This window comes from Euprymna scolopes, chromosome 32 (genome assembly GCF_053919585.1).
Source record: "Euprymna scolopes isolate OS-2025 chromosome 32, ASM5391958v1, whole genome shotgun sequence".
Classification (NCBI taxonomy): domain Eukaryota; kingdom Metazoa; phylum Mollusca; class Cephalopoda; order Sepiida; family Sepiolidae; genus Euprymna; species Euprymna scolopes.
Window position 1 is genome coordinate 92979055 of NC_136513.1, and position 26500 is coordinate 93005554.

The 26500-nt window shown below is 35.2% G+C and overlaps 1 protein-coding gene and 2 non-coding genes across 4 annotated transcripts in view; 2 read left to right on the top strand and 1 right to left on the bottom strand.

Moving 5' to 3' along the window:
• LOC145256500 (soluble guanylate cyclase 88E-like) overlaps nucleotides 1-26500 on the top strand; it is a 957444-nt gene that overhangs the window by 285799 nt on the left and 645145 nt on the right. The window lies entirely within an intron of this gene.
• Trnag-ucc (transfer RNA glycine (anticodon UCC)) lies at nucleotides 3099-3170 on the bottom strand. The gene has a single exon. It is a non-coding gene; the product is annotated as a tRNA-Gly (tRNA).
• On the top strand, nucleotides 5903-5974 carry Trnag-ucc (transfer RNA glycine (anticodon UCC)). The gene has a single exon. It is a non-coding gene; the product is annotated as a tRNA-Gly (tRNA).

Below are 26500 nucleotides of genomic sequence, written 5' to 3' on the forward strand. Positions count from 1 at the left end.
TTGCATATTAGTGTGGGGGTTTAATAAAAATGTCTACTTAAGGGGGGCGGTTCATCAGGAATTTGTTTACGTTGGACTTGAAGACATCCGGGTTGTAGTAAGGTGGGAAGCAAGCAGACGGAACAGAGCTCCACGGGCGTGCAGTTCTAAGAAAGAAGCTTTGTTCATGTAATCTAGGTTTTGATTTAGGCACAGATAAAGAGTGGGGGAAATTTTTGACAGTGGTTTCAGCTAGACGGGCGTTTTTCGTAAAAGATTTGCGAGGGGGACTAGAGATTGGAGCTCAGACGAGTACCTGCCATGGAAATAACGATAAAACAAAGATAGGCTCGCAACGTCTCTTCTATGGGAGAGAGGTTGCAGGGAAGAGAAAAGGGCATCCCCCACTAAGCCACGAAGTCTATTTTGTACTCTGTCAAGGCAGGATAGGCTGTTTTTAGCAGCTCCTGCCCAGATATGGCAGCAGTATTCCATCCTTGGACGTACTTGGCTTTTATATAGATAGAGAATTGCATCAGTAGTGAGATATCTTCTGGAGCGGTAGAAGGATCCCACCATCTTTCCAGCGACCTTGGCAACAGACTTGATGTACGTGTTCCATTTCAGATCAGGAGACAAGGTCAAGCCCAGAAGCTTGTCAAAACATGGGGCTTCTCCTAGACGAGAGCCATCCATTTCAATCGATGCCAGATGGGGATCAGAGCGTTGATGATGTAAAGATAGGAGTTTGGTTTTAGATGCATTAAAGGTAACCAGCCACGTCTTCCCCCATTGAACCACGTGCTCGAGATCAGAGGAGAGAGATTCAGAGAGAACTTTGTCATTTACAGCCTTTGATGTGTTGCTGTAGATGGTCGTGTCATCAGCATAGATGTCAACGAATGATTTAAGTATGTGTTTAGGGAGATCATTGATGTAGATTAGGAAAAGAGTTGGGCCTAGGATGGACCCCTGACGGACTCCAGCATTAATACTATGGGCCTCTGATTTCTGACCATCAACCACTACTCTTATGAGCCTATCGGAGAGAAATGATTTAATGATTGAGAAAACATTACCAGTGATACCGTAGCTGGAAATCTTGTGAAGTAGGCCTTTATGCCATACCTTGTCGAAGGCGTTTGATATGTCAAGAGCAATTGCCCTAGAAAGGAAGCCTTTGTCAAGAAATCCTATGAGATATAACCGTTAGCACACCTGCGGTAGATCTTGCAGAACGGAAACCATATTGCATGTCACTAAGAAGGTTATTTTTGCTGAGGTGGTTGACCATTTCTCTATTTAATATGGATTCAAGCAACTTACTCATGACACACAGGAGACTTATTGGTCTGTACTGAGAGGGAGATGACTTATCACCTAAATTCTTAAATACAGGACAAACTGATGAGGTCTTCCAGGGAGTCGGAAAGCACTTCTCCTTAAGGCAGTGCTTAAACAGTTTCGTAAGTATGGGAGCAAGTTCTAGTTGAAGCTTTTTTAACACTATAATAAGCTTGCCGTCAGGGTCTGTTGCTTTACTGGAATCAAGGTTCTTGATTAGCTTGGCGACCTTATGCACAGATATTTGTATGTTACCTAGCGTGTTCTGTTATAGGAGGAAATATGAAGAGTTGATGGCCTTCGTCGCATAGGGTAGAATTAGCTGCAAAGTTCTTTGCAAATAGTTTGGCCTTGTCTGATGCTGGCGAGATGACCTCAGGTCCATTGATAATGGTTGGGATAGAACACACACACTTCTGTTCAGGATCCTATTTGTTATTTGCCAAAACTGGTGGGAACCAAGCCGCTGATCAGCTACCTTGGATTTAACAGACTGGGCATATAGCTCTCTTGCATTTTTTATTACTCTTTTACAGTGGTTGCTGGCGTTCTTGAAAGCGGCTTTAGTCTCAGTGCATCTATTACGTTGGTAGCTATGGAAAAAGTGATTTCTGTGCGCGATGGCAGCAGCACATTCTGGAGAGAACCATGGTTGGCTGTTAGGTTTTTGTTGGAATTTTTTAGATGGTATGAACCGGTCAATGCCTACAATTAGCCATTCCGTCAGGTCTGATACTATAGAGGACATATCCTTTTTAAACATGGAATGCAGAGGTAGATCAGATATGAATGTACGGAAGCTATCCCAGTCAGCCATGGAGTATCGTTATACAGTACGGTGGAGGGGTACGTCTTGGGGCTTATTACATTTCATTTTTATCTTAACTGATACGACGGAGTGGTCGGAGGATCCTAGAGGAGAAAGAGCGGAACATGAACATACCTCAGGGGAAGTGGAGAGAAAAAGGTCTAGAAGGCTTGCATACTGACCTGTAGTATCGGGCACACGGGTGGGCTCGCGAACAATCTGGGTGAGGTCATAAGCAATGGCAAAATCATGACAGAACATCCCCTCATCGTCTGTCTTATTTGAGTGGGTCAGCCATTCCACGTTATGGACGTTGAAGTCACCACAGATGTGAATGTTAGCCGAGGGATGTGCAGACATGATGTGGTCAATTTTCTCAGATATACTGTTAAAGATAGTAACCCCGCTGTTATGGGGCCGTTAGAGGGCAAATATAAATGTAGTGGTGTAAGCAAGTGCAACCCGGAAGCACGTATAGGGTAAATTAGGATCTTCTCTAGAGATATCCTTGCCACATGGGAAGCCATCTTTAATGTAGGCACATATTCCATGCCCATGGCGGTCTTGGGGGTCAGATTTAGATGTTAAGTTAGAGTATCCGTTAATTATGAACTCATCTAGGGAAGTGGTCGGCCCTATTCCAGCTTCGCTTAGAAAGAATATGTACACACACACACACACACACACACACACATATATATATATATATATATATATATATATATATATATATATATATATATATATATGTGTGTGTGTGTGTGTGTGTGTGTGTGTGTGTGTGTGTGTAAGGGGTTTGTCTCAGTCATGAAAGATCTCCCCCTCACTGACCGCGGACAGAAAAGGTGAAGCGCAGCATGAACACAGATACTACACTGTGATCTTGGTTCGAAGGTCAATGTTCCTACATTAATGTTATATATACATTAAAACCAATAATATTTAAAATAAAAATTAAAAAGTGACGTGCGTCGGCCGGGAGTCGAACCCGGATCGATTGCTTGGAAGGCAACCATGCTAACCGTTACACCACCGACGCTGGCCGCGCATAATATGAAAATTACTCTATATAATTTATAGTATAAAACTTTTTCGAATAATGCTGACTTTGCTTTTCGTTCTCGAATAAAACAACAAGCGTCAGCATTTCTCAACGTAAAAGCGTTTAATTTATTTTCATTCAGCTGCTGCTCGTATAATCCAAATTAATGCGAGCAAATTTATCAGCCTTTTGCTTTCGAGGGAGGATTTTAATCGGAAAATAAACTCATCCTCGACAAACATTTATCCAACCATTTCGAGACTGACCCGATTATTATAACCTTGGAGATCCTTTTTTTTTTTAGGACAACAAAATTCTTTTTCTTTACTTATATCTAATAAAGTGGGGTTTGGTCCTTAGTAAAAGTGTACTCTGGTTTGCATAAAATGCCCGAGCAGCCCCTCAGCGTTCCTCGATAGCTGCGCCTCAGGATATTAGCATTGAATTAACTCCTTCCACATGGGAGAAGATAAAGCCTGCCATCTCAAGAATTTGTCATAGATTTTATAAGCACCTTTCAATTAATACGACGATATGGATAATCGCTATTCTTCCAAATTCTTCATTTGACTTGGAGAGACCATTAGCGCAAAAGCCCACCTTTTCTACAACTCACTGCAGATGCACTCCTCTATCTATATCAGAGCCAAATACGTTCTAAAATGGAATACCGTTGTCACATCTGGGCAGGAGCTGCTCGGTGCACGATGCGCTCTATCTTGCCTTGATAGGTTTCAAAACCGGTTTCGAAACCTAGTAACTGATGCTCTTTTCTCTTCCATGCAAACTATTTCGCACAGAAGAGACGTTGCAAGCCTTCCTCTGTTCTATCGTTATTTTCATGGCAGCAGGTGTTACTGTTCGGCTGAACTCCAATCTATGGTCCCTCCTTTGCCAAACTTCCACAAAAAACACTGGACTAGCTACAGCCACTATCAACAATTTTCCCCACTGTCTTTCTGTGCCTAAATCTAAAAGTAGATTCCATGAACAAAGCTTCTTTCCTAGAGCTTCTCGCTTGTGAAACACTGCTCTGCTGACCTGCTTACCAGTCGACTACAATATGGTAGCCTTCAAGTCTAATGTAAACAAGTTCTTGTTGAACCGTCCCCTTAAATAATCAAATTTTATCGAATTTATACGATTTACGATTACAACACTACTGCCTTTCATTCATTTACTCTTATCCTCGAGTGACTTTCGAGCCTGGATAAGTGCTGATTTCATTGTAAAAACAAAAACAAAAACAAAATCTATTGATTAAACTGAGAAATCCTCCCAATGTGGAAATGTCGAAACTTGAAGAAACTTTTATCTCCGTTTATTCGTAGGTAAAGTGTAAAACTTCCGGTTTTTCATTAATTCACGGACGTAAAACTTCCGGTTTTTTCATTAATTCACCGACGCGGCGACGCACATAAAAAATAATACTGGAATTTTCACATACACAATGGGGATAATAACAAATAAACGTTTTGTTAAACATAAATAATAAAGAGAAATACATTTGTTGATGAGCATATGCGTGTTATAAAGACTTTTGTTTTATAAGGTAGTCACCAATTATAAAAGCCTGGAGGCCACTCGAGGATAAAGTCTAAAGCTTCTAAGGTAGTCAATGAAACCAAGTGGAATGAGCGGTATCAGTAGAAATTCGGTAGAATTTAAGAGGATCAACAAGATATTCTTTACATTGGACTTTACTGTTGCAGAGGGACACTTCTAGGAAAGAAACTTTGTTCATGGAATTTGCATTTAGTTTTAAATAAGGAAGGATCTTTGTATCAACTCTCTCTCTCTCTCTCTCTCTCTCTCTCTCTCCCTATATATATATATATATATATATATATATATATATTTATATATATATATGTATTTATATATATATATATATATTTATATATTTATATATATATATATTTTGTATATATATATATATATTTATATATATATATATATTTGTATATATATATTTTTGTATATATATATATTTATATATATATATATATATATATTTGTATATATATATATTTTTGTATATATATATTTATATATATATATATATATATTTATATATATATATTTGTATATATATATTTATATATATATATATTTGTATGTATATATATATGTATTAATATATATATATATGGGCAATATACATATATATATATATATATATATATATATATATATATATATATATATGTATCGCCGTATTAATTGAAAGGTTCTTATAAAATCTATGACAAATTGTTGAGATGGCAGGCTTTATCTTCTCCCTGGTGGAAGGAGTAAATTCATTGCTAATCTCTCGGGGCGCAGCTATCGAGAAACGCCGACGGGGCTGCCCAGACATTTTCTGCAGGCCAGAGTACACTTCTTATAAGGCCCATTTAGAAAAATTTTTTTTACTGCCCTGAAAAAAAGAATCTTCAAGGTTATAATAGCCGGGTCAGTCTCGCAATGGTTGGATAAATCTTTGTCGAGGATGAGTTTCTTTTCCGATTAAAATCCTCCTTCGAAAGCAAAAGGCTGATAAATTTGCCCGCATTAATTTGGATTATACGAGCAACAGCTGAATGAAAATGAATTAAACGCTTTTACGTTGAGAAATGCTGACGTTTGTTGTTTTGTGTTTATTCGAGAACGAAAAGGAAAGTCAGCATTATTCGAAAGAGTTTCATACTATAAATTATATAGAGTAATTTTGAGAGTATGTTCGGCCAGCGTCGGTGGTGTAACGGTTAGCATGGTTGCCTTCCAAGCAATCGATCCGGGTTCGACTCCCGGCCGACGCACGTCACTTTTTAATTTTTATTTTAAATATTATTGGTTTTAATGTATATATAACATTAGTATAGCAACATTAACCTACGGATCAAAATCACAGTGTAGTATCTGTTCGGATGCTGCGCTTTATCTTTTCTGTCCTCGGTCAATGAGGGAGAGATCCTTCATGACTGAGACAATTTTTATTTTTGTTCATATCCAGAGTGCCCCTTTTTGGGAACTGTATTTTCTCCACATTAAAAGCTGGCCTTGTGCCTAACTTTGCCTCGTGGGGAGGCAAGTAACTATGAAAATTATGATAACATTTTTGTTCGACCAATTAAGTAAATAAATGATTTGTAGATGAAAAAATTAGTATAATTCAATAGTGTCATTTATTTTGTAGAACTTTATTGTACAAAGCTTCTTTCTTAGAACCACGCCTATGGAACTCTGTTCCGTCTGCCTGCTTCCCACCTGACTACAACCTGGATGTCTTCAAGTCCAACGTAAACAAATTCCTAATAAGCCGCCCCCTTAAGTAAACACTTCGATAAATCTCCACACTAACGTACTGTACTTGCAATAACCCTTATCCCTGAGTGGCTTCCGGGCCTTGATAAGTGGTGACCACCGTGTAAAAAAAATGCATTGATGTTTTTTTAGAAGAGTTATATAGCATACAAACACAAATATATATATATATATATATATATATATATATATATATATATATATATATATATTAAATTGTAATTCTATGAATTTCAAAAAACTCTCATTGAAATGAAATGAATTGGTTGAGTTTCATATCAAAGAATTTTTATTATTCTAAGCAAGACAAAGAATGTTTTAGAAAATTAATCTCCTTAACCTATAGGGTTTCGATGTCTACCATCTCATCAGAGGAGTGAAAATATTAGCAAATAGTTATAAAGGTATGCACCCTATTTGCTAAAGTCAGTGAGACATGGAAAGTCAAAGTGAAAATAATACATCTGTCAGAAGTCCTGTAGCAGGAATATTTGTAGAAAAAGGATATGAATGTTTTTGTTGATCCAACTTGTTTGGTAAAATCCATATTATACGTTTTTTACATCCGTTTGGTAATAATTTCCAAGTTATATCCTGGGTAATCCGCATAGCTGTGTACATATCCGAATCGGGCAAGTGCTTGTTTAAATTTGTTTTGGGTCCAGCCGATAGTAATTTCAAAGTCTGGTGGAAGCCTTTTCATTAGAAGCTTATATTATATTTAGTGTGGCGAAGTGTTAGGGAGAGTAGGTAATGGTAAGTGGTAGGAGGTGGGGTGAGACATTTGTGCCTATTCATCCTAATATACACATGAACACACATATACAAACTCAACACTTACACACAATATATATGTTATATATATACAGATACAACTTACACACATACATACACATATATACATATATACACATATACATATATACACACACTTAAACATACAGACATCTCTATAAAAATAAAAATAAATAGATATCTCTTCAAGTAGAATCTAAGAATCATAAAGTTTGACCGGTCGCTTAATTGAGGTTAGGTCGTGTACAAGATATAGGGACTTGGTTCGGGGGGGGGGGGAAGAAAAGAGGAGGAATGATAAAACCTCACGTTTACATAACCACTGATTGTTAAATAAAAACTATTCCGAAGTATATATATATATATATATATATATATATATATATATATATATGTATATATATATATATATACGCATAGTTCGTTAAATTGAATAGACGGTTTTAGTCTATCAAATTTACATTTGATCCTTCCCATTTTTCGTATTGTAGTCTTTATCTATGGTGGTAACTGGTTGGTGTAATAACCATAACTTTCTCACGAAATTTTCTTTCTAAGCAAAATACTTCTATAGTATATGCACAAAAATACTCGGTATTTACATAGTAATAATAATCGATAGGTTCTGCATGACAAAATGGGCCCGTAAAATATGTACCGAAATTTTAACATGCTGGAGGAGATGTCTTGCAAAAATTATGTATATTTGGATCATGGAATGTAGCTTTACTGTTATTCTTATAGTAAATACTCTCACCCGCTACTTAATTGGCTGAAAAATGTGACGCTCGCTCTTTGTTTATAAACAAGCGGTTAGCACTGTAAAAGTGGTGAACAAATGTTTGTTTAAATAGACATTTGGCAAGATCCCGTGGTCGATCGGTAGAACTGCTGACTGTCAACGCGATGGGTCTAGGTTCAATCCTCGGCTAGTCTAGCGGCACTAATGAGTTGTGATACAACGAAACTGGACTGTATGTCGATGACTACGAATATATATATATGTGTAGGTATTTAATTATTATAGTAAAAAATAATTATATATATATATATATTTTATTATAAAAAGAAAAGATGTATGCTTTATAAGAACACTATAAATAGTAAGGTGAAAGTAGAGAAAGTTTGATTTTTTTAAGAGAATGTACAAATTATTTTTTGTCAACAGATGTTAAAAAAAATAAACAAAAAAAAATACTCCCATCATAAATTAATTATGCAAAAAAAAAAAAAAATGTTGATTTAGTGTTTCACTGGTACTTAATGTCGGTTTGATCATTATTCTACGGCTAAAGTAGGTATCTTACTGCCGATGCATCCCTCTATCTGTATAAGAGGCAAGTACGTCCTAAAATAGAGTACTATTGCCACACGTGCCCCTGCTTGCCTTGAATGAATTCAAAACTTGCTTCATGTCCATTTTCTTTTCCCTCTTTGCAACCTCTTTCCCACAAAAAAAAAAACATTGCGTTCCTGTCTCTGCTCTATCGTTAGTTTCACGGCTAGTATATATGAGCTCTAATCTATGGTCCTTTCTTGCCAAACTAAAACCACTATCCAAAATCTTCCCCTATTCTATATCTGTGCCTAAACTTAAACGCAGCTCACATGAACTGACCTGCTCCCCGGCCGACTACAATATGGTAACCTTCATGACTAGGGCTATGGCAAGGAATATTCTTTTTAATAACCCTCAAGCATGTATCAGCTAATATCTTATATGTTTTTAGATGGAGGGGTGTGGTTTTCGGATATATACTCGAGAGTCAAAACAAGGATAAGAATATTCTCTTGTCACAGCTCTGTACATAACACATGTAAACAAGTTCTTGTTAAGCTGTCCCCATAAATAACCCCAATTCTACACAATGTACGCTACCACCTTACATGAATCTTATCTTATGTTTGCCATTTGAGCCTTAAGAAGTGGCGATATCCTTGTAAAATAAAATAAAATTAAATAAAATTAAATAATAGAAACGGTATTGTAGTTTCGACTTCAGACGTACTAATAGACATTTCTATTATTAATAGAAGTATTAGTATAGTTTCAGCTTCAAACCGACAGACATCTTTCAGATGTCTAATTTTAATAGAAGTTATGGTATAGTTCCCGTTGCATACAGATAAGGACGAGTTATATATATATATATATATATATATATATATATATATATATATATATATATATATATATATATATATATATATATATATATATATATATACACATAAGTACTTAATTTTACTCACATATATTTATATACGAAAGTATAGATTTATGCGTAAACTTTAAGTATTTACTTCAAAAGTGCTCAATACGTATGGAGAGCTAGTTAGTAAGTTATAAAATGGATATGGCGATTAAGCTACACTTAATATTCCGCGTTTCATCCACTCTAGGATTCTTCAGGCTTATGCGCGAATAATTGGCGCATAAACCTGAAGAATCCTAGAGTGGATGAAACGCGGAATATTCAGTGTAGCTTAATCAACATATACATTTTATAACTTACTATATATATATATATATATATATATATATATATATATATATATATATATACGTTTTATTTTTTATTACCGTTTTATCTGTTCAGTTACATGTGTTTGGGTTGCCGGACCATATTTACGATCCAGCAGCCTCGTCAGACCTTACAGAAATGGCTATTATTATTTGGAAGAACGATTTTAAAAGAAATACGAGAGAAAAAAAAAAGAAAGGAAAAAAGAAAAATGGAAGAGAAAATAAGAAGAGACGGGAAGATATAAATATATACATATATATATATATATATATATATATATATATATATACATATATATGTACATATATATACATAATCCACATGCACATATAAAAATATATCAACATGCATACACACAACCACATACGCACATACATATATATACACAATGTACGTGGAAACATACATGCCTATAAATGCACACACATGCACACACCCATAGTATATGTATACACACACACGCGCATACATATATATATATATATATATATATATATATATATATAGATATAGATATACATACACACATATACCCATATATATATATATATATATATATGTACACACATATACATACTAACATATATATGTGTGTGTGTGTGTGTGTGTGTAGATACATATCTCCAGTCAGATATTGATGTACATACACATGTACATGTACATTCATACACTTATATATTAACATACATATCCATAAATATATACATACATATACAGACACACACATATGCATAGATATGTGTCTATTTATACTAAGTAAATAAAGTAAAGTTAGGATAAATAAAAGGGTATAGTTAATAATGGGAGTTTAAGTAGACGCATGATAAAATATGTGTCAATACATGTTGCTGGTTTGATATTTAGGGGTCTGTATGGATTTGCCTTGCTCATTATGGGGGGGGGGTAAAGCTATATTGGCTTGTAGAAAAAATATATATGTATATATTTATATGTGTATGTATGTGTGCGTATATGTGCGTGTATTGGCATGTGTATTCACTCTTAACTGCCTAAGACAATTCATTGTCGAATGTACGTTTGGACTTACCGTGGCCGCTGCGAGCGTTCGAAAATGTACCCTTGCCAAATGCATGTGACACGTACAATAACCCCCCCCCTCTCTCTCTCTCTCTCTCTCTCTCTCTCTCCCTCCCTCCCATCAATTCATATACTCAAGTGTATAGCTAAACAACTTTAATAAAAAACAAATCTTAAAACCCAAAATTGAAATCCTTCTCCTCCTCCTCCCCTTACCCCTTCCTTTTATCTTCCCCTCTCCCCCTCCCTATATCACTATATCCTCACCAGCGCCTAACTGAATTTGCTAACCCCCCCCCACGCACACTAAAATCTAATGTATTTAAAACTTCAAAACTTAATTGTTGTCAATCTCCACCAACCCTTATTTTCTCTCCCCTTCTTTCTTTTTTCCTTTCTTTTTATTTTTCTCTCGTATTTCTTTTAAAATCATTCTTCCAAATAATAATAGCCATTTCTGTAAGGTCTGACGAGGCTGCTGGATCGTAAATATGGTCCGGCAACCCAAACATATGTAACTGAACAGATAAAACGGTAATAAAAAATAAAATGCATATTTGCTCCGCAATAGTATTGAGCACTCTCTAATATCTACTAATTGCCATTTTTGCTATATATATATATATATATATATATATATATATATATATATATATATATATATATACACACACACACACACTGTGTATCATGTTAATAACGAGTTTATATTTTTGGTTTTAATATTTAAGGAACAAGTGAATAAAAGTCCATGAAACTTTGGGAAAGCGCTTACAATATTATTTAGCTACTCCAGTCAGAAAATAAAAGAATTTAAAGCAGTATTAGCGAACCTATGGCAGAAGATATGAATATCTGTTGATTTCAGTGTGTCAAGTTATTAACAAGATTGAGAAAAAAAAACACAATATACCCATAACTTGTTTACTTAAATAATGTTCAAACATTACATGAAATAAAAAAAATCCTTAGAACACAATAACTACATAGCAATTTCTACGTTGACATAATTAGTAGGGGATATTCGGTCCTTTTTTATGAATGACTTGTAAAAGACGTTGGTCCACAGAATTAGTCAAATTTGTGTTTTCGTCAACAGTTATTCCTCGCGATATCTCTTGGAGAGCATCCCACAACTCATCTTTGCTCTTAAATTGGCGTCCACTTGCATAGAGGCGTCGCTTCATGATACTCCAAAGGTTCTCAATTGGGTTCAAATCTGTTGAATTTGCAGGTCACTCCATCTGCCGTAGCCGAGAGAACCCCAATTGTTGCAATTACTCTGCTTTTGTTTGCTGCATGCGAGGGAGCATTATCCTGCATAAAAATAATGGTTATTCTGAACATCAACCTTTGCTTCTTCAGCCATGGTTCAAAGTGCTCATTCAGAAAAGCTATGTAAGCATTTGACGTCATTTTTATGCCTTCTGGCACTCTCCATGTGCCAACTAAAGTAGCTCCAATAATCCCAACCCAAATCATTATCCCACCACCACCTTGTTGGTGCCTTAAACGCGGATGACAATGTCGTCCATCTAGGACCCATCCCTTGCTCAAGCCAGCTTGGCAATCAAGAGTGACACACATTTCATCCATGAACAGAACTTTGGAAAAATCCGTTTTCATGTTGTTCTCTGCTATTTCTATCGGTTTTATATGTGATGTTGCTTTAATGGAGGCTTTGTCACAGGCTTAACAGACTTTGCCATTTCTTTCAGAAGGCGACATCGAGTATTTTTGAGACCTGCTTCAATCCGGCTTGGTACAAAGACTTCTTGACTTGTTTGCCCAGGATTTTTGACAATTTCACGTTTGATTTGGAGTAGAGAACGGCGTGAAACAACTCTAGATTTACCTTTATCAGCTCTCTTACGTACCTTTGTATGGTCCTTGACAAAGTTCTTCACAGTTTGATGGTACCTTTCTATCATTTTCGATATTTCGATTGTAGTTTTACCTTTTGTTAGCTGTTCTGTAATAGTACGCTTTTCAGAACTAATCAACCTACCTTTACGACTCATTTTATTGACGAAACAAACTGCCTTGTTAATAATTTGACACACCTCAAATACCGTGGATTAAGCAATTACAATGGCAAGTTGTTTACATTGCGCGGAACAATACGAAAATTTCACAGTAGGCGCAGCACAGCATTGCCAACGTTTCTGAAGCTTTTGATAGGAAACTACCGGTAAGTTTCTGAAACGGGGGAAAAAATGTTATCTCGTTAATAATTTGACACGCAGCATATATATATATATATATATATATATATATATATATATATATATATATATATGTGTGTGTGTGTGTGTGTGTGTGTGTGTGTGTGTGTGTGTGTGTGTGTGTACTAGCAGTTCAGCCCTGCTTTGCTCTGGCCCTGTGCCATGTTTATAACTTGATGTGCATATATATATATATATATATATATATATATATATATATATATTCTGCCCTGTTTTTGTGTTTTTTGTATATATATATATATATATATATATATATATATATATATATATATATTCTGCCCTGTTTTTGTGTTTTTATATATATATATATATTCTGCCCTGTTTTTGTGTTTTATGGAACCATTATGTCAGAGTTTTTGAGAATAGCTCGCGTTACTCTAAAATTAACAGATTTTATACCACCAGTTTCTAGCTTAGTAATAAGGATGATAAAACAAGGTGGGGATAAAAATAAAATATTTAAACAGTTAAATAAAGCATTTGTTCGTTATCCTGATGCTTTTGAATCGTTTAAGATAAACCAGACTATATTAATAAAAGAAATCCAAAACTATATTAGCAATGTATAAAATGTATTTATAATTACATATAATAAATTTATATATATTAAAAAAAAATGTATATATGTAAAAATAAAATATTTTTAACCTTTATATATCTAATTTTAAATAAATAAGAATGTAAATATAAAAACTACTAATTATAGTGAGGGTGATAAGTAGTTAAATGGATTAATCCAAATCTTATAAATACAAGACTGATAAATTAAAAAATGTATCCATTTCAAATGGATAGTACCAGTCAAGGATCCGTCACTTGACACTCAGCCCAACAGGTGAGGGGCCGGAGACCGGCCCAGCACCTGTTGGACTGAGGTACACCGCCTGGGTAATACCTAGGAGGTCCACCCTCCCAGGCCTTGCCACCGGGCTTTCCGGTGGGGCAAGTTTATTGCTTGTTGCCTGAGGCGCCCCGACCGGGGAATGCCGACGGGGTTACTCAGGCAATTTTTAAAATTGCAGGAGTGCCCCTCCTTTAGGGGAGCCTGCTGGGTTACCACTTTCCGGCCTTGTGCCACATTTTGCTGAGTGGACAGCAAATAAATATAATCCATTTCAAATGGATAGTACCAGTCAAGGATCCGTCACTTGACACTCAGCTCAACAGGTGAGGAGCCGGAGACCGGCCCAGCACCTGTTGGACTGAGGTACACCGCCTGGGTAATACCTAGGAGGTCCACCCTCCCAGGCCTTGCCACTGGGCTTTCCGGTGGGGCAAGTTTATTGCTTGTTACCTGAGGCGCCCCGACCGGGGAATGCCGACGGGGTTACTCAGGCAATTTTTAAAATTGCAGGAGTGCCCCTCCTTTAGGGGAGCCTGCTGGGTTACCACTTTCCGGCCTTGTGCCACATTTTGCTGAGTGGACAGCAAATAAATATAATCCATTTCAAATGGATAGTACCAGTCAAGGATCCGTCACTTGACACTCAGCCCAACAGGTGAGGGGCCGGAGACCGGCCCAGCACCTGTTGGACTGAGGTACACCGCTTGGGTAATACCTAGGAGGTCCACCCTCCCAGGCCTTGCCACTGGGCTTTCCGGTGGGGCAAGTTTATTGCTTGCTGCCTGAGGCGCCCCGACCGGGGAATGCCGACGGGGTTACTCAGGCAATTTTTAAAATTGCAGGAGTGCCCCTCCTTTAGGGGAGCCTGCTGGGTTCCCACTTTCCGGCCTTGTGCCACATTTTGCTGAGTGGACAGCAAATAAATATAATCCATTTCAAATGGATAGTACCAGTCAAGGATCCGTCACTTGACACTCAGCCCAACAGGTGAGGGGCCGGAGACCGCCTAGCACCTGCTGGACTGAGGTACACCGCTTGGGTAATACCTAGGAGGTCCACCCTCCCAGGCCTTGCCACTGGGCTTTCCGGTGGGGCAAGTTTATCGCTTGCTGCCTGAGGCGCCCCAACCGGGGAATGCCGACGGGGTTACTCAGGCAATTTTTAAAATTGCAGGAGTGCCCCTCCTTTAGGGGAGCCTGCTGGGTTACCACTTTCCGGCCTGTGCCACATTTTGCTGAGTGGACAGCAAATAAATATAATCCATTTCAAATGGATAGTACCAGTCAAGGATCCGTCACTTGACACTCAGCCCAACAGGTGAGGGGCCGGAGACCGGCCCAGCACCTGTTGGACTGAGGTACACCGCCTGGGTAATACCTAGGAGGTCCACCCTCCCAGGCCTTACCACTGGGCTTTCCGGTGGGGCAAGTTTATTGCTTGTTGCCTGAGGCGCCCCGACCGGGGAATGCCGACGGGGTTACTCAGGCAATTTTTAAAATTGCAGGAGTGCCCCTCCTTTAGGGGAGCCTGCTGGGTTACCACTTTCCGGCCTTGTGCCACATTTTGCTGAGTGGACAGCAAATAAATATAATCCATTTCAAATGGATAGTACCAGTCAAGGATCCGTCACTTGACACTCAGCCCAACAGATGAGGGGCCGGAGACCGGCCCAGCACCTGTTGGACTGAGGTACACCGCTTGGGTAATACCTAGGAGGTCCACCCTCCCAGGCCTTGCCACTGGGCTTTCCGGTGGGGCAAGTTTATTGCTTGCTGCCTGAGGCGCCCCGACCGGGGATTGCCGACGGGGTTACTCAGGCAATTTTTAAAATTGCAGGAGTGCCCCTCCTTTAGGGGAGCCTGCTGGGTTACCACTTTCCGGCCTTGTGCCACATTTTGCTGAGTGGACAGCAAATAAATATAATCCATTTCAAATGGATAGTACCAGTCAAGGATCTGTCACTTGACACTCAGCCCAACAAGTGAGGGGCCGGAGACCGGCCCAGCACCTGTTGGACTGAGGTACACCCCTGGGTAATACCTAGGAGGTCCACCCTCCCAGGCCTTGCCACTGGGCTTTCCGGTGGGGCAAGTTTATTGCTTGCTGCCTGAGGCGCCCCGACCGGGGAATGCCGACAGGGTTACTCAGGCAATTTTTAAAATTGCAGGAGTGCCCCTCCTTTAGGGGAGCCTGCTGGGGTACTACTTTCCGGCCTTGTGCCACATTTTGCTGAGTGGACAGCAAATAAATATAATCCATTTCAAATTGATAGTACCAGTCAAGGATCCGTCACTTGACACTCAGCCCAACAGGTGAGGGGCCGGAGACCGGCCCAGCACCTGTTGGACTGAGGTACACCGCCTGGGTAATACCTAGGAGGTCCACCCTCCCAGGCCTTGCCACTGGGCTTTCCGGTGGGGCAAGTTTATTGCTTGTTGCCTGAGGCGCCCCGACCGGGGAATGCCGACGGGGTTACTCAGGCAATTTTTAAAATTGCAGGAGTGCCCCTCCTTTAGGGGAGCCTGCTGGGTTACCACTTTCCGGCCTTGTGCCACATTTTGATGAGTGGACAGCAAATAAATATAATCCATTTTAAATGTGGAAATTGATGAATCGCACAGGTAAGAAATTCATTTTTATACTATGAAAAGGTTAGTAATTGTAATTAAGAATAGGAAATTGGATAAAAAAAATTTTGTGACATGTCTTCTTCCTAAGATTAAGGGTGGTGGTATTTGATCAACACTGCTGGGGAGCCATGAACTAATATACTGTTTTGTTTTTAAATCCCCGAAACGGTGTTTCATGGTAAACAACTGATGATCCCTTGAAAAATAAAAAAAATTGGTATTATAGTAAATTCGAAAGAGTTGATGCAGTGATTGCAGGTGATTAAATGACTTACTGACTAGATTGTTTTTTAACGAATGATAAAAAGTAATTTTTTGTATAGTTTCAAATGTTAAAAACTTCAAAGACTATATATATACATATATATATATATATATATATATATATATATATATATATATATATATATATATATATATATTAAAAAGTTTGACTCATGTCCTGGTAACCTATATCCAAAATTTCAAGTTTTTAGACTCAAAATTCGAGGAGGAGCTTGGTAGAGTCTGCAATAGTTAACTCTTTGATCTCTTGGCAGCCAAATTTTAACCCAAAACCTGTTTAAAAATCTTTCTTCATGTCTGAATACCATTTATGTAAAATTTCAAATGTTTAGACCCAAAAGTGGTTGAATAATTTGCTAGACAACGCAAGGATCAAATCTTTTTAATTTTGACACACTGGCAGCCAAAATTTCGGCCAAAAACCGATTCAAAGGCTTGCCCTATACTTGATTACACTTTGTGTAAAATTTCAAATGTTTAGACCAAAAACTGGCTAAGTAATTTTGTAAAGACCGTAGAGGTCAATTTTTAAAATTTATTTTAATTTGACCCCAATTTTTACCTCGTAACAGTTATTGTTTTGGGCTCGAATCAAATTAAAAAGTTAGATCCATGTCCAAGAAAACTACATCTAAAATTTTAAGTGTTTAGACCCAATATTGGTGGAGGAGTTTGGTAGAGTTTTCAATGGTCAAATCTCTAACAGCCAAATTTCTGGTCGAAAACTGATTAAAAAGATTTTCCCAAATCTCAATACCCCTTATGTCAAATCTCGAGTCTGTAGACTGAAAATTGACAGAGTAGTTTGGTAGGGAAATGTACACACACAGACAATTTTACTTTTACACACACACACATATATATATATATATATATATATATATATATATATATATATATATATATACACACTCAAAATCCTTTCACAGTGAGGGCACCCGGGCTTGAACAGGGATCATTCGATCTGTAGTCCAATGTTCTACCACTAAGCTATAAACAATCTGTTTATTTTTTTTAAAAGAAGAACTGATTTCCTCAAATTTGATTTTCTCTTTTGGCCGGTTTAACGTAAAATATTTCCCTGTAAAAATTCTATTTTATCTATAAACGAAAAAATCTTTTTTTAAGATCAGATTTTTTTTCGATTTTCGATAATTATCGAATAAATCTCTGTAGAAAACATATCTAAGAACACTACCAGACATATAAATTAGCTTTGTTTTAAATTTGTAAACGATAAGCTCAGCCATTTCGGAACCTATAAGGATGGAACTCACACACACAAAGTGACTTTATATATAATTGTAGAGATCTGATTTTAGAAGTAAATCTAAGAATATATATTTGCTTCTTTCGATTTCGTTCTTACATGAAGAATCTTTTTTATTTATTTGCTTTGGAATGGTTTTTTAATTAAAGCATCAGGTTTTCTCCATTTTCTTCTCGATTTTATGTCGCCTTCGTCTCTCACATATTTGGCGACTTTTGGGATTTTTAGATATTTTAACTATTTAGCGCATATATCTATATAAATAAAAGAGTAGATGTATGTGCGTGTACATATCTATTACGATTAGAGATGAAGAAAATTTAAATATGTTTGCGGATGTTTGCAATGTACTTTATATATGGCATCACAAAACTTACGTTCTATCAGAAAATTAAATACATCCAAACTTATTTTGATCTTGTTATGTAGCTGGTGGGTAGACGACGAAACACGTGTCAGTGAATAATTATGTTTTAAAAATAATACATATGCCGCTCCCCATTTGGGGGTGCTGGACTGGTCAGAGGGAGAGTTCTTCCCAACTCGCATTTAGGTAAAAATGCACTTCCATATAAATAATTCACTCACTCTCTCTCTCTCTCTCTCAATATCTATCTATCTCGTTATATATATATATATATATATATATATATATATATATATATATATATATAACAAAGCTATAAAAGTTTTTTATTATTCGGCAGAATACCCCAAAGCTATTAAACTAATACGTTTAAAATTTGGCCATTTTTAAGTTTGACAGATTGGCCTTTTTAAGGCCAGATTTGGCCGTTTATAGACCCTTTTATTACAAAAGAAAAAAATATGGCGGCTAAAAACATAGTTCATGAAAGAGCTTAAAAAGGACAATCTGCCAAACATAAGAAAGGCCAAATTTTAAAATCAATATAGCGGCCTGGAATAATAATTATCAACGATGAAAAAAAAAAAAAAATGAACATGAAACTTTTTTTCGGGCTTTATTTCAGCCTAACAATATGTTTTATATAAAAATAAATAGTTTTTATAATTTTTTTGTCTGGCAAATAATTCACGCCATTAAACTACACATTTACCAAAATAAACGCATGCATTAATGTTTATAAACGTTATTTTTCTTAGGTTCACAAAATCGTAAGTTTCTTTGGACAGTGATCCTTCCTGCCGAAATATCTGGTTGAGAAGGTATCAGATACTTCTCTTTGGAGACGATTACATTTACATGTTTTTATCCGTTCTTTTATTTTTGAAATTGTTGTGGGAGCATCCATGTTACCCATGATGAAAATGATTAGTATAGCAGGCGTGTTTAAAACGGAACTTCATATCAACCCAGACAATGTGGAATAACCATGCTAGTATATATATATATATATATATATATATATATATATATATATTCGTGTTTCTTGAATATATGTGTCTATATTACTTACTTGTGTGAATCATCTAGTGATTAATATGTTTTTCTGTTGTTGTTGTATGTAAAATGTTCATTATGTGTGCGGCCGCTTCGTCACAAACACATGTAGTTAACAAACGCAACACAAACTTTTACAGTCAGATTTTCTTACAATAAAACGATAACACTATTTGTGCTTGTCTCTGACCAAAAGAACAACATACCTTGTTATTTGTTCACACTCTAAAAGAACGCCAAACCAACATTTATTCGTCTTATGCATCCCTTGTCGGAGTTTGGGATGCTGCGTCTCTACATTTTCACTCGTACCTTTTCTGCTCCCAACACGGTCGTCCATGCGTCTGTTCACTAACCCATTTCTCACCAATTTATCAGGTTGATCTCTACTAATTCATTATTACGTCACTAAACACCAACCACCTGTCCGGGGACACAAAAAATTGGCTGAATAGTTTGCTAGAGACCGCAAAGGTAAAATCTTTTAGTAGCCAAATTTTCGGCCAAAAACCGTTTAAAAAACGTGCCCTATGCCTGAATACTCTTTATGTAAAATTTCAAGTGTTTAGACCAAAAATTGGCTGAGAGGTAAAATATTCTTTTAATTTGACCCCTATTATGACCCCTTAACATTTATTGTTTTGGGTTCAAATAAAATTAGAAAGTTCGATCCATGTCGAAGGAACCTACATGTAAAATTTCAAGTGTTTAAACCCAAAATTAACGGAGGAGTTTGGTAGAGCTTTAAAGGTTAAATCGTTGAACTTTGACCCATTAACATCCAATGCTTTGGCTGAAAACGGATTAAAAAATTATTTTCCAAATCTCATTACTTTTTTGTCAAATCTCGAGTCTATAGACTGAAAATTGCCAGAGTTATTTGGTAGCCCGACTTTGCTTGTATGTAAGTTTTCAAATGTTTAGACCAAAACTTGTATGAGTAATTTCGTAGATACGACAGAGGTAAATTTTTTATAACTTGAACCCCAATTCTGACTCCTTAACATTTATTATTTTGGTCTCAAATCAAAATACAAAGTTATACCATTGTCTAAGTTACCTACATCTAAAATTTAAAGTCTTTAGATCCAAAATTGGCGGAGAAATTTGGTAGAACCTGCAAAAGTCAACTCCTTCAACTTTGACCTTTTGGCAGCCAAATTTTTGCTCCAAAACTGATTAAAATGTTTGCCGCATGTCTGAATACCCGTTATATATAAATGTTAAATGCTTAACCCCAAACTTGGCTGAGTAGTTTGCTAGACACCGCAAATGCCAAATCTTTTTAACTTTGGCCCCTTGGTAGCTCAAATTTTTTTACCCAAACCGATTAAAAAGCTTACCTTACTTCTGAATACCCTTTATGTAAAATTTCGAATTTTTACACCAGTAATTGGCTGAGTAATTTGGTAGAGACCACAGAGGTCAATTTTGTTTTACTTTGACCCCAATTTTGATACTTTAATATTTACTATTTTGGGTTCAAATAAAATTAAAAATTTGATCCATGTTCAAGTAATCTACATTTAAAATTTCAAGTGTTTGGACCCAAAATTGGCGGAGGAGTTTGGTAGAGTTTTCAAAGCCAAATTTCTGGCTGAAAATCGATTAAAAAGATATTCCCAAATCTCAATACTCCTTATGTCAAATCTCGAGTATCAGAACGAAAATTGACAGAGTTATTTGGTAGTGTTATTGTACACAGACGCACAGATAGACGGGCATTTTCACTTTTGTATATATATATATATATATATATATATATATATATATATATAAACACACACATATAGTAATTTATAAAATATATATGGCGATTAAGCTACACTAAATATTCCGCGTTTCATCCCCTCTAGGACTCTTCAGGCGTATGCCATATATATTTTATAACTTACTAACTAGCTGTACCTACGTATTGAGCACTTTTGAAGTAAATACTTAAAGTTTACGCATAAATCTATACTTTCGTATATTAATTTTATGTGAGTAGATTAAGTAGTTATATATATATATATATATGTGTGTGTGTGTATATATATATATATATATAGGCACCGCCAAAAATGGCCGCAAAATCAAGTTGTTGTTGTTTTTTAAAACGAAATTACATTTATTGAAATCCATTATTTCTGAGTAACTTTTTTTTTCCAGAGAGATAAAACCCTGAATTTTATCATATAGAAAACAGAATAATGTAAAACTTTTTCTACTATTTCTAATTAAATTTTAAATGTTAAATTTTTCCAAAAAGTTAACAATTGACATTTTTTATCTTGCACAAAAAACGTACATAAATATTTAAAAAAAAAAGGTTTTTGAAATAATTTATTTATTTATTGTCTAACTAAGATTTAGGATATTTTCTAAGAGAATATGCAAAAATATTATAATATAAGTACCTGGATTTCAAATAATTCCACTTATTCATATAGGCAACCAGTTATTTCGCGTCGATCTAGAGTCTAGATCGACACTGTTTACGTTTGCATTTGATAAAAAGCAAACTATGGAAGACCAAACAGGCCAAAAAAACATTTTTCAGTGACGAAAATTTCAATGTATTATTAAGCTGAGGCTGGCCAGTACCAGATGGGTATCCATTTGTATGAGTTTGGTTTTTAATGTGTATGTGTGTGGGGGCCAGGCTCCCCAAAATGGGGGGGGGCAATTTAAAGCAGAATAAAAAGAAATTATTTCAGCGCGTTTGATCCACCGTAGTTGAAAGGCGGCAAACGTTTTCAAACGGGATCGAAAAAAATGATGCTATTTTTAACACAAAGGGCACAATATTTATCGATTTTTTTTTGTATCGATTCTTCAAAGCATGCCCTGTTTAATAATGGTCATGCATTATTCGGCTCGCTAAAAAAAAAATGTTAATTTATTTATCAAAGATTTTAAAAAGTTTTTTTTTCGTATAAATATTAAAAAAAAAATTTTTTGTTTTGCTTAACTTAAATTAATTATTTTACTTGACATATTCACCGAATTTCACACTTCAAAACTCAAAAGCGGGATAATTAAACACAATCGAAGTTCTGATATTCAGACGTCAAAATAAGGTATGCAAACAATATTTTTTTAAATCTATAATTCTGACCCTTACAATAACACAATATGTTGTGTTCAGTTTCAGATGATTATTTTAAGCATATTTGTTCCCACTTCAAAACAAGGGGGGGGGGGGTTGTAAGCAAAATATATATATATATATATATATATATATATATATATATATATATAAATATCGTTTATGAAAAATAAGTACACTGTTATAAAGTTCATTCTTCTCTTAATTATCGCTGAAAATTTCGTATTGATCGGATAATTACCTGATTTTTGGTAGATTTTTAAAAAGACGGTCCGTCAAAAAGTACTTACCTGCCCCCCCCAGTTTTGGCGGTGCCTATATATATATATATATATATATATATATATATATATATATATGTATGTGTGTGTGTGTGTGTGTGTGTGTGTGTGTGTGTGTGTGTGTGTGTGTGTGTGTGTGTGTGTGTGTACATGACCCACTAAAACCACGGGTGGCAATTTGATTACTATCGACCACAGATGACGACCACAGAGCAGAAGTAAACCGGTGAAAACCATTTCAACCGGAAACAACAAACGAGAAAATAATCCATTAAAACTTCCCTTCTTTTCTGTTTTTTTCATTTACTTTTCAATGATTGAGTTTTGAACGGCAAAAATCCGTTTTCGCGTTTCGTTAGCAAAAAATAACAACAACAAAAAATAAAACAATTCTCGCAGATGTTTCTTTCGGCCAAACACTGATTAAAGAACCAGTTTGTTTGTATAAAGTTGGACACATAACGACTCGCCAACATTTTCGGCGGATGGAAGTGGCGGTTGAGGGACGGCATAAGTCTCATTTGAATCTCTCCATCAATCATTATAACAATCTTTGTCTTGTTAATTTTTTTTTCAAGCAATGATAATGGAGCTTTGGAAAAAATTTTTCTTTTCGATTTTATATATTTAAAAGCAAATGAACCGTCAAGATCAGCAGGTTTAATCCTTGTGACTTTCCAACCATCCCAAAAATGAATTTCTGTAACTGTCTTAGAATTCTTCATTAATTCGATAGGAAATACCGTGGATAAATTTCCAATCTGTATTTATATATATCAGGTATGTATGTGTTTTATATGTTTTCATGTATAAGATTTACTCATAAACTAATTAACCGATCATTATACATTGGGCATAACTTCAAGATGTAAAAGTATGTAATATGTATTTAATTTTTTTCAGTTTTTACGCAAGAGAATAATAGAGGGGATGGGGTGTTTTAGCATTTTAAAAGGTTGTTTTGTTGAGGGGTATAACATGGATACAACCGTCTGATTTCAAAATTAGGAAAATCGAAAAATTAAAAAAAAAAATCATAAAGCAAAGTATCTCCGTTGCATTTAATAATGTTTGCTTGAATGAAAAAACGCTGCCTAAATATACCAATTTCATATATATATATATATATATATATATATATATATATATATATATATATATATATATATATATATATATATCATGCAAACACGGTAGTGTTTGAATACATAGTTAAGTGGCAGTTTTAGTCATTTAGAACTGCTTTAAAGCTTCAACACTCACTCATTTTTCGACCAAATTTCAAACAATTATTACAGTTTATAAATCATCTTCTCAGCTATATTGTGAAAAAAAAAATTCAATTTTCGTTCAGTAAAACAAAGAGTTATGATGAATTTACTGGTGTTCAAAATCGTAAAAAAAAAAACGTAAGGAGGTGGGCGACGTTTTTATGACTGGTTTTACTAGCAACCACGTCACTTCAGCGACTACTGTTGCTACCAGTTCACCGCTCTCGTGAAAAGAGAAGTAATAAGTGAAACAGAGAAAATTGAAAGAATGAAAGGGAGATAATTTGGAAGATTTTCTTGAAAGCATCCGAGTGATATACATTGTTATTACATATGTGTATGTTATGTTTATGGAGACAGAAAGATAAGATTTAAACAAAGAACAAGTGAATTTACTGGAAGCCTAGAAAAAACAACGAATTACAATCATTAAGAATTTTTTCAATTCAATTTATAACATTATGTAATCAATTCTTAATGCTGCAATATTTTAAGTTATAAATTTATTATATTTTTACTAGAATATCTTGTCCTTTTCTTTTCCAGTTTTAACAACTAATCCTTCACTTTTCCATGTTCAAGCTTAACCTATTACTTTTTATGCTCGCATTTTTATATTGTAACACACACACACACACACACACACACACACACACACACACACACACACACACATATATATATATATATATATATATATATATATATATATATATATCGTCCACGAATCATCTTCAGGTGTTGAGGAAGTAAAAGTGCGAAAAGAACGAAAATAGAAATTAAAAAGTGAGAAGTAAAACATACATTAAAACCGCATGAGGTGATGGTAAGTTAAAATATATAAAATCGATGAGAAATCGATTAAAATATAGGTCGATTAATAATTAGAGTATTAAAATCAGCAAGGTCGTGGGCACTATTGACAAAATCCGTCCATTACGCGCTACGCAAGACATTTTAAACACATTGCTGCTTTTCTTGAATGCAATATTATTTATAGCAGGGTGATGAGTTCTAATGTATGATGATTCAAGAATTTTTAATTTTTTAAGATTATTTTCACGTTGTATAATTTTTGTGTTGTCGACGAGAATTTTTCTAAGATTGGAGGGGGGGCAGTTGTGTATTTTTATTAAATACTAGCAGTTCAGTCCGGCGTTGCTCGGGACCTATGTTAATAATTTTATATGCATATGTATATATACATTATGAGTTTACGCTCATGTACAGGTAACCTACATTTAAAATTTCTAGGGTTTAGACCAAAAATTGGCGGAGGAGTTTGGTAAATTTTCAAGGCTCAAATCGTTGAACTTTGACCCCTTGACAGCCAAATTTCTGGCAAAAAACCGATAAAAATTTTTTCCCAAATCTCAATAACCGTTGTCAATTTTCGAGTCTGTAGATAAAAATTTACAGAGTAGTTTGCTAGGGAAATGTACACACACACAAACAGACAATATTACTTTAATAGATATAATAGATTGATTAATTTAGTATTAATCTCAAACCAAAAATTATTTGCTACTAATGTTCTATTATTCTTTAATCCAAACTTATTTACTATTAATTCACTAATAATCTTAACCCAAAATTATTTACTCTCTCAAATCCAAACCTATTTACTATTATTTCACGATTAATCTACAATTTACTATTAATTCACTATTAATCTCAAACCCAAAATTATTTGCGACTTATTTGCTATTGTTTTTAACTCCAAACTTATTTACTAATAATTCACTATTAATATCAAACCCAAAATTATTTGCGACTTATTTGCTATTGTTTTCAACTCCAAACTTATTTACTAATAATTATCTATTAATATCAAACCCAAAATTATTTGCGACTTATTTGCTATTGTTTTCAACTCCAAACTTATTTACTAATAATTATCTATTAATATCAAACCCAAAATTATTTGCGACTTATTTGCTATTGTTTTCAACTCCAAACTTATTTACTAATAATTATCTATTAATCTCAAACCCAAAATTATTTGCGACTTATTTGCTATTGTTTTCAACTCCAAACTTATTTACTAATAATTATCTATTAATATCAAACCCAAAATTATTTGCGACTTATTTGCTATTGTTTTCAACTCCAAACTTATTTACTAATAATTATCTATTAATCTCAAACCCAAAATTATTTGCGACTTATTTGCTATTGTTTTCAACTCCAAACTTATTTACTAATAATTATCTATTAATATCAAACCCAAAATTATTTGCGACTTATTTGCTATTGTTTTCAACTCCAAACTTATTTACTAATAATTATCTATTAATATCAAACCCAAAATTATTTGCG